Below are 10,098 nucleotides of genomic sequence, written 5' to 3'. Positions count from 1 at the left end.
TGCAGAATGCATTAAAAATTCAAAACTTTACTTATCAGTCTTTTATTAAAACTTTCTGTAATTGTGTAAAATATTTCCCCACTGGGTTAGCTTTCAATATGGAGTGCAATTATATTTCTGACACAAAAATAATTAGAGTAAAAAAAAAAAAAACTAAAATGGGGGGAAGTATTTATTTTTAAAGCAGAAATCTATTCGCTTACATACATGAAAGGCCTCTACAATAAGAAATTAAGCAAGTATTGTGCTGAGGTTCTCGTTTGTGTCATTTACCTCTCAGCTGTGTTCAGCTGGACCAAAATCTATCCTGAAGATTTTTAAATGGCCGGTGACCACAGAAGAATGTGGATTTTTTTCTTTGGCTGACAAAATATTTTAAAACATTACGCCTCCCTGTGTGCTGTGCATCTCCCCTTGAGAAGCACAACTGTTCTAATAAGGTTACGTGCATTGCATTAGGGTTGGGTTTTTTTTTGGTCTACCCTGCGTCCCAATCCTGGAAGCTGGTCGCTTGCATGGTCTCCAACAACCACGATAACAAATTCCTGTGCCGTCATTAGGTGTAGCTCTGTTAAGGTTTCAAGCTGCTTCTTTTCAAAATCCACCCTGTTATTTAGATGACCAAAGGCTGTGCTGCGTATTTGCTGTATTCCAGCCCTTCTGTGGCGTGTGCGGTCCCTGTAATTACAGGCAGGAGAAATTGTGACCTACAGGCTGCTTTAAACAGAGATTTGGCCGCTCTCTGTTCCTGAGTTGCTGTGGCTGAGCTTTCCCTGATGGCATCAGTGCAAACTCTCGGGCTTTGGGAGCACTGAAGCACCTTTCCTATTGTTAATGCCTGTCACATATTAATCGATGCAGAAGAGACTTGTCTCCTTAGCCCCGTTAAGCTGCGAGTTTACAGCTCTGTGTGAAGTAGTGCAGGCAAGGTATGTGATGAGATGCAAACAGGGGAAAAAGTGCTTTTACTGACGTTCGCAGAAGCAAGCGAAACACCTGTGAGAAGCGGGTGCTTCAGGGACACCCACGTTTGCAAATTGTTCATGGGTATCTTGGAGATAGCACTTCTCTACTTGTGGAGTGATTAGTTACCTCTTCAGCACTGGCAAAGCTTGTGGATGATGAGCTCTGCCTTCACCTGCAGGTGTTGCCATGGCAAGGGACTCTAGAAGTACATTCAGGCAACAAAAACAAAAAAGGGATAAAGCAAAAATGAGAAACAAGGAAGAAGAAATGGGAGCCAGAGAAGACAATAAGAACATTGTGCTGAGCGGGCGCCCTCCTGCTGAGCTGACAGCGCTTGCGGCTGCCTCCTGCCCCACGTAGCATCGTGGGGTGCAGGCAGGGAGCTCAAGACTGTGGCTCTGCAAGGTCTCTGGTCTGGCTGCTGTGGCACAAATGTGGCCCAGCTGGAGGGGCTCGGGTCATCGCTGCAGAAAGGTCTGCTTCCAGTCTTAAACCTCATTTCAGCGTATGATAAACTTCAAGCACTTGAGGACCCCCATTGATTTTGGAGCCCTTTAAAGGATCAGCATCTAACTGTGGTGGTCTTATCCCAGCCCTGATTTCCAAGTATTCCAAATGGGAATAACACTTTTTTTTTTCCCCCTCTCCATCCACATCTTCCTTGAGTAAACCTTTTTCATGTGTGCATTTCTCTGTATTTGTGAATATTTGACTTGAATTTGTGTGCATGTGTATTCATTTGAATTACTTGGTTAAAAAAAAAATAAATCTAGATAGGTAGGCATTTAGGTTTTTAAAGTAGTTACTCCCTGTTCATTCTTCTCCTTGGCCTAGTGAGTCCCATAGCTGAGGACCTGCTGCTGTGATGCTTTCGTACTCATGCCTCACCGTCATTCTCACTGTTCTCCAAAAAAAGTAAGTAGTGTCAGAGGGAGATGCTCTTCTCAGTTGCACCCTAATTTTACACTGGGAGAGACCCTGCTTCCTTCATCCTCAGTTCTCTTGAGATGGGAATGCAGGTGCATGGCAGGCAGAACTGTGCTGTGCTGCAGCTAGTTCCCAAACTGGGCAGTTTGGGGAGCAGGACTGCAGGATACCACGGTGTGGCACCTCTGCTTGCAGGCTGGATGTTGTCTCTGGTGGTGAAGGCCAGACTCAGGCACTGCAGGTGGCCTCTCCCAGGATGAAGACATGCATATACACCAAGTTTACAGGGCTGCAGTCAGCGCAGAAAGAAGTGTGCTCAGTGTGTGTTTCAGGGTGTTAACATCAGTGATGTATATGCTTGCCCTCATTCGGTGAGTGCGGCTTCGCTCCTAATTAAGAATTGCAGTAATCAGGCAAGAGGTTTATTGTGTGAAGCTGAAGAGCCAAAATTATTTGTGAATTCAGTTCAGATTCAATGAGTTTTTTTCACACAAGCTAGAAATGGTTATGTTTCATTTCTACATTTTGAAACAAATCTAATTTCCTTCTTAGAGTGTGAAATGATAATTGTTTTGCTGTAAAAACTATTCTTGGGTTGATCCAAGCCACTAGTATTGTTGTGTTGGTGTTGTGGGTTTTGTGTGTGTGCTTTTTTTTAAATTTGTCAGCTGGAAAAAATTAACTATTTGCACAGTTGGTTACATGAGACAGATCAACAGCTCTGGGGCCGTATCTGAGATCAGGGTCTCTGCCAAGAAACAGGCTCAGCTGACGTTTGTTCTGCCACGGGCAGAGTAGATGTATCCAACATGTTCCTTGCAAAGCTTTGGCTTTGCTGGGTATGAGGGTAAGAAAGGGAGCGTGTGAGGGAATAGTTTGCTGCTTTGTTTAGAATTACATTTATAACTCTTCTAAGTACTTCGAGAACTTTCCACAACTGCTTCAGTTCCACTAGATTTTTCTGGGTCAACATCACCAAATTCCAGCACAAGGCTTTTATTTATTTATTTCATTTGAGGACTCCAAGAAGTCTCTGAGCCAGTGCCCCTAAATAACACGGTGCTGGAGGATTAGATGTCAGACGCAACCTAGAAATGAGAGCAGTCATGGCCTATTTAGAAGATATTAACCCATCAGGAATCCCATTCCAAGCAAATATGATTTATAAAGTGTTATTACACTGCTGCTACAGTGTCATCCGGCAGCTCAATTAGAAATGCAGAAGATGCTGTTTGAAAGCCCATTTTGGTCAATGAAAAGACACCGTTAATGTCGGTGGTGTGTTAGACCAGACTCTATGGAAATGAGTCCATTAACAGGGGATGACCTTTTTCTCTAAACTGAAATAAAAAGGTGCCCGTCTTAGATCTGAAACAAGATGGCTGTGATGTGATTCCAGTGGGTTTGGCTTATTATTTATTATTTTATTACACCATTTCATACCTGGAGAAGTTTCGCCTGTAGTTTAGCCCTTTACTTTATAATAGAATTTGGACTTTACCCTTGACCTTCTGTAGCATCACTGAGCCTGTCGAAAATGAAGCACCTTAGGCTGTTTTCTTGCTTTCTCAGTGCCCAAATGGGCACCGTGGATTATGCCGAAGGTTTCTGCCCTCCTGCTGTGGACTATTATGGCATGGTCTGCTTTGTGCAGGAATTCTTTATATGTAGCATTTTCATCTTCATCGTCTCAATACGCACCCGTGTGTGTATATATAGCTTTATATGTATTCTTGGAGGTGCTGTGGCTTTTTTTTTCCTTTTGCCCAGTCATCTGGAGTTACTCTCTCAGGCTTTCTGTAAGGTTGTGTCATGTTGTGCTTCTCATCTGGGCTTGATAAATTTTGTTACAGAAATAGATAGCACTTGACTGATTTTACACTCTTGTTGCTTTGTTTCTGCTACTTTCAAGTGCTTTTGTGCACCCACTAAAGGAAGGTCCTCCCTAGCTGAGATCTCCTTTGATTAGTATCTTTTAATTTCATGCTAATTTCTGAAGCCTGGGCAGTGCTGTACACAACAGTGTTTTTTCTTACCTTTCCTATGTGGCTTCTACCATCTGTTGACAAGTGCTGACCCAGAGCTACAGCTACAAAATGGTTTGCAAGTACAACAATTGTAGGTATTTCCTTTTCATTCGCAATGTTGTCTGTGCTATGTGAGCCCAGACAGTGATGGTTTCAGTGTAGGTCTGTTCTTGGCTCCCTTGTGTGTTTTGCATTTTAGGCCCTCTTTTATTTTGGGGGTTAAACAATGATACCTACCTGTATAGCGATGTTATCTTTCCGATAGGCTTTTTAATACTGACAAAGTGGGGAGAGGAAAGGAAGAGGTGATTTCTAAAGGTCATCGTTCAGGCTAATCAATGGCATCTCATTGAAAATAGTTTAGCTTCTCTCTCAAAAATTGCTTTCATCCATGTATTTTGGCTCAAGCCAAGTCATCGCGCACTATTCCTGTTCAAAGATCCCCTCAGATACCTCCTGTCCTCTGCACGTTTTTTCTCTACATGTGCTTGTATATATTTATTTGTACCATTTTTTTCCCAAGAACAATGCACCTTTTTAAGATAGAAGCTTATTTTACCTGCCTGACACCTTGCCCTTCGTCCTGGTTATCTATATGTTATTCCACACTTGCCTCTTCATGTATTGCACACAAATGTGGTCTCTGCCATTTGCTTACCCTTGTAGTCTCTCTGCATGCCTTGGTATGCCTTTTAATTAGATGCACTTCTGTTCTTTCATTGCTTGTTAACCCTTTCTTTTGAGAGGCAATTTGCCTTAGCCCTGCAAATAACCTCTGTTTTTTGCAAAGTCAAGTCCATTTCCCTCGGTAACCTTGATTTCACCAGCTATCATTTATACCACAAATAATTCAGCCTCTAATTAGTCCATCTGTTAACTATTCAAGTACACATGACTTATCTTTATTATGTAACATAATGGTCAGTTTTCTTACCTGCTAGTGATACTTTGGTATGGAAAATAGTTTTTCTACTTATGACTTTCCCACGTTGCCAATGTGCCCCCTATGGAATATATTGCAGATTACATGGTTTTATGGTTGTGCCAAGGAACAGGATAAGGATTTCACCCTCTCTTTTTTGTTGTTGTTTGCTTTCTGCAATTGTTGTTGCTTCCAACTAAGTGCAGAGGCTTTGTAGTTACCTCCTCCTTTTCATTTCCAGATTTCCTTCAAATTAGAGAGGTTAATGCTAATGTGTGTTTTCTTTTGTTTTTGTGGAAAACAAGGTTTGCCTCTAACAAAGGCAGAATAATGTTGACCTTGATTTTCTAATGCAGGCCACGTGGGCCACGGTTAGATTTCTGTCACAGGATGTGTGTTTGTATGAATAAGCCACTATGAAATGTCTAACCTGAGTTTGTAGGTAGGGCTCACAGGTGAGATCTGTTCGTTCAAGATTGCAATAATCTGGAGAACTAAATGCTATTGGCCACCAACAGTGTTGTGAAAAACATTCAAGTTTCCAACTAAATTTTCAGGATCTTGTTCCTGTTTTTTGTTTGTTTGCTTGTTTGTTTGTTTGTTTGTTTTTTCTTTTCTATAATGTTTGTAATTATTTGGAAAAAAAATAAAAACATAACAAAACAAAATAAAACCTGCATCTTCTCGAAGGTTGCGTTTAAGACTTGGCTTCCTTGGAACCCAAGGGCAAGCACAGACAAATGCAACCCATGGCAGCATTACTGGGTTGTATCTGTTGGATGCTACTCACAAGGGTATGTAAGAATTGCTTATTTCAATCCAGAAGAACTATGAAAAGTTTGTGTCACCTATCTTACTGTAATGTTTTCCCCATAAGATGGGGAAAATGCATCCAGAGCCAGAAGAAAGTTCTCCTTTTGCCTTTCCTTATAAACTGCGGTCCTGAGAAGATGTCCTGCAAAATTTTATTTTCACAGGCTCAAAACAGGGCTAAAATCATACGTTGTTGAGGTTCTTGTGGCTTTTTGACTCATGGAGAGATTTCAAGCAACTCACCTGGCAGTAATGTTTCTTAAACTTGAATCTTTTGAATCTTACTTACCCAAAACCTCCATTGCAAAGAGAATTTGTTACAGGTTTCTCCTTTGGAAAACAGTAGGATTGTACTCTCTATGCAGAGTTTCACATGGCTGTTTTGAATGTTATCCTGTGAGCTCCATGTAGATGTTTATGAACCAACCAGTGACCTGGTGTCACATTGGTCAGTGTTGTCTCCAAATCTGCTTTTTTCCTTCTGCAACTTGCATCGAGTCCCAAAAGTTCTTCGATGGGACAGAGAAGGAATATTGCCAAAGTTGAATGAGTTACAGCCTCTAGTACCTAATTAAAATGATTTTGTGCCAGTTGCTATTGTTGGGTAGGATCCACACATAATATAATTTTAATCCTGTTTATATACACTCTGGGGACAGATTTGAGATCAGCATTGCCATTTAAGTGAGGTTAATCAAGCATACTGTATGCAGCTTTTGTTTCTCTACGCTATGTGAAAGGTGACTACCGCTGATGGGATCCTGACTGGCCGTTCAGTGCAAAAACCACCACTTTCTTGTTAACAGAGTGTCTGATCATTAACCTAACCCCAGCCCCGGTGACTCTTCCTGCCTGGTCCCTGGAACTGCGCAGCTGTTGTTATTCACAGAGGAGCTTATAGTTATCAACTGGGTCGTACTGGCAGCGGGTGCGCGATGGTGCAGAGGGTAGGAAACAAGTGAAAAATAATTACGTCTTCCCTAAAAACAAATGCTATTTTTTGTATTCGTGGTGCGTTTTATGTATATATAAAGGACATTATGGCAAAATGAAAAAGACCCTCATAAAAATCCTTCTTGAAAAGTATTGTTGCTGACAGCCGTGACCTCTGTGAGTCTGCATGTTTACCCATAATTCATAATTAACAAAGACATTAGAACTGCCACTGGAGGATTCTGGGCTTTATTTCTTTCTAACTGGGCAGTACTAATGCTGGAAGTGCTCCCAATTCAGTGATTTAACATTTCAGGAAATCTTGGAGAGGCAGCAGAAGCCTCCTTATATAGTTCATACTCTGGGACTGTGGTTATACAGATATGGCTGAGATAATTATTCAGCTCTTGTTATTGCTGTAGTTCTGCACCTGATCCCTGAGCCATTAGAGCACTCTGCAGGTTATTACAACTATCAAACATCAAGGTCTCTTTTCTAGTCTCTCGACTATGTGGTTATCATTTTACTTCTTTTAAATCCTCCATCTGCATAGAAAGCTTCTGTGCTCTAACTTGGAGATCTGCTAACACTTTTTTTTTTTTTTTTACAACTTCCCAAATGAGGCCCTTTTCTTACCAGCACATTAACATAAAAATATAAACTTAGAGTTTCTCCACTTGTGTTGTTTTTATTTTCTCCCTCTTGTTGATTAGTTCCTTGAGACACTATGCACCTACACAGTCTGTGGAGAGAACGAGCACAGAGTGGTGGGGTTCTCCAAAACCATGGCAAAACCCAAAATCTCCCCGGGACAGTATCATTTCTGGTGGTGGGCTAGCTTTGTGCTAGCTTTTAGCTGATACACTACTCTGCTTTATGTGAACTTGTACCTTATTGCTGCTCTTCACGTTGGACAATTTTTTTTTTAATGGAAAATGGAATGGTAGCTTTAAATGAAGATTTGAATCTAGCTATGCTTAAAGGCTTGTTATTTGGTTGGGTAGTCCTCTGTCAGCATTTAAGATGGGGAATCTTGCTGAAAAAAATCTTTCCTGTATGTGATATCGTCACCTGGCTTTCACTGATTACCCTTAAAAAAAAAATTGGATCTGAATATCCTTCTTTCAGCTATTTGCAATACAGACATTCACTCTTAGGATGATATTTAAGATAATTTTGTAAAGTAAGAACCTAGAGCAGACCTCTACAGGCTGTGTCATAAGGGAAAACAAGGAGCTAATGCTGGTATAGGCACAAGGGAGCTCAGCTTTCTGAAATCTGTGTTGTGCATTATATCAACAAAACACCTGCAAAAGGCATTCCATCAGCACCAGGCAAACTGATGAGGGATCAAATCCACCAAGAGTCGGGGGCAGTCACAAACAGTATGGCAAAAGGAGGAAACATATGGTTGCCTTACTTAATATTGCTGTACTGTCGTCCCACAACATATTCCCCTAAATGGGCATTAGCTTTATTGGTAAATCGGAAGGATGTGGAACACAGGAGAAAAACATCGCATGGATGGCGTGCTTTTTAATACAATGTGCAATCTAACAAACAGGCATTTATTCCTCTAACATACATTACATAATGCATATTATAATATTTCTTTAAATGATAAGTATTTTAGGAGGTATCTCAGGAAAGCTGTGGTTTTATGTAATGAAAGCAAAGGGTAATTATGCTCTGATTTGTGCTTTACTTGTTTTCTAGTTATTCTTATGGATTTTTACTGCCTCTTTTGCATGGCCTTGCATGACAATAGTACTTTTATACCAACTCTTTGTTAAGGTCTTTTGGCAGCAAACCTTAATATTTTAGCTAAAAAGCCATGTGATTTCCCATTATTTTTTATATTAGTATGACATGAAAATAAATGGAATTTAAGTGTGGGTTGTTTGGGGAGAGGGCTTGAATATTCTTATATCAGGAAACCTCATTGAAATCTATGTATATAAAGGAAGGAAATATCTGACTAGTGAACCTGGTTAAAAATAGTGAAAATATTTCAGTTTTAAGATTCACATTTTTATTACACTGTGGAAAGCAGGAAAAGACAACTTTAAAACTTTTTTTTTTTTTTTACATGAGTCTATTGGTTAAGCTTTAAAATTATCATAGGTGATTAATTGTAATACGGCATTCTTCAAAAAAAAAAAAGAGGTGGTGGGAACAGCAGTGACAAGATAAGCTGTGTCACCCTTAGTACAGAATCCTGCTGCTGTACACAGCTTTCTCTTGTTTAAAAACAATGTGTGCTTGTGACTTTAAAGCCATCATCTTACAAGTCGATGCTGGCATGGAAATCCTTGTACTTGCATCCTGTTGGACTTAGGACAGATTTAAGAATTGACTTTGAGGCCTTAGACTGAAAGAATCAGCACATAATTTTCATTAATCCATATCTTTCAATAATAATAACTAGATATATGATATTTAATAGCTTATTACTTGCTTAGAAATTTGAAACTGCATCAATAATCAGAAAATGGGTCATGAACTAATTTTTAGATAATAGTGTATTCTAATTAGAGCCTTGCTATGGTGTTTCTTGTAAGAGGCGATTAATTGTAAATGGTTAATTATACATTTTTACTTTATTTTAGGAGAACTGCAATAAAAAGTACCAGGATTTCACAGTTATGTTTATGTTGATCTGACATCAGACCTGTTTGCTCCCCTGTGCCGTCATCACATTCAGAGACGTGCTGCTGTGAATGACACCCTGTGGCACTCTGGTACTTTTGGAAAGGAGGTGACTTCACATTAGCTGCTTTTCTTTTTAAAGACAAGGATGCACGCTGTGTTTATTCTGTGCAGGGAGCAGCAATGGTGGGTGGCTGCTCCCTTTTCTCCATAAGGAAAGGTGAGCCAGGAGCTGAGGGTGGCAGCAAGAATGATGGGTGTCGCTGGTTTCACTGATGGAGTGTAGCACCAGTGCAAGATTAGGTTCAGTGACAGGGAAGACTCATGTCCAGTGATCGTAAGCAGGGTTAGCAACAGTCCAGATCACCAGAGATGTCCACGGCAAAGTGGTCAGTCTGAGGTCAAGCCAGGAATGCAAGTTCAGGTTCTGGGTCACCGTGAACCTCAAAGTTCATGGCCAGGGACATGTGGCAGAGCTCAGATGAAGACTGAGGACAAGATCCTGACCACAAATGCAGCTCCTATAAATACAGCAAAGGGAAGGAGGCCCTGGAAAGGCTTCTTGCAGCTCTTTTTACAGCGACCTGATCCAAATATGCACAGCCGCAGAATATCAGTGCTGGCTTCAAACACATGCAGCCAGATCTGGGGAGGTGGCTGTGTGTGCACAAAAGTATGGCATTACATTATTGGTCTTCTGGATGGATAGGACACATAGAATAAACTGTTCCCTGTTTATAGTCCCTAAGCACAACACTGAACCGCTGAACTTTAAGGTAAGTAGAATTTTTGTTAAGTTTCATGGTGTTTTTGTGGATTTAGCCACACTGTCCCTTCTAAAGCCAGTGGGAAATGAGCAAC

Source organism: Anas acuta, chromosome 3, assembly GCF_963932015.1.
Source record: "Anas acuta chromosome 3, bAnaAcu1.1, whole genome shotgun sequence".
In the NCBI taxonomy this organism is placed as follows: Eukaryota; Metazoa; Chordata; class Aves; order Anseriformes; family Anatidae; genus Anas; species Anas acuta.
This window is presented reverse-complemented; position numbering follows the sequence as displayed.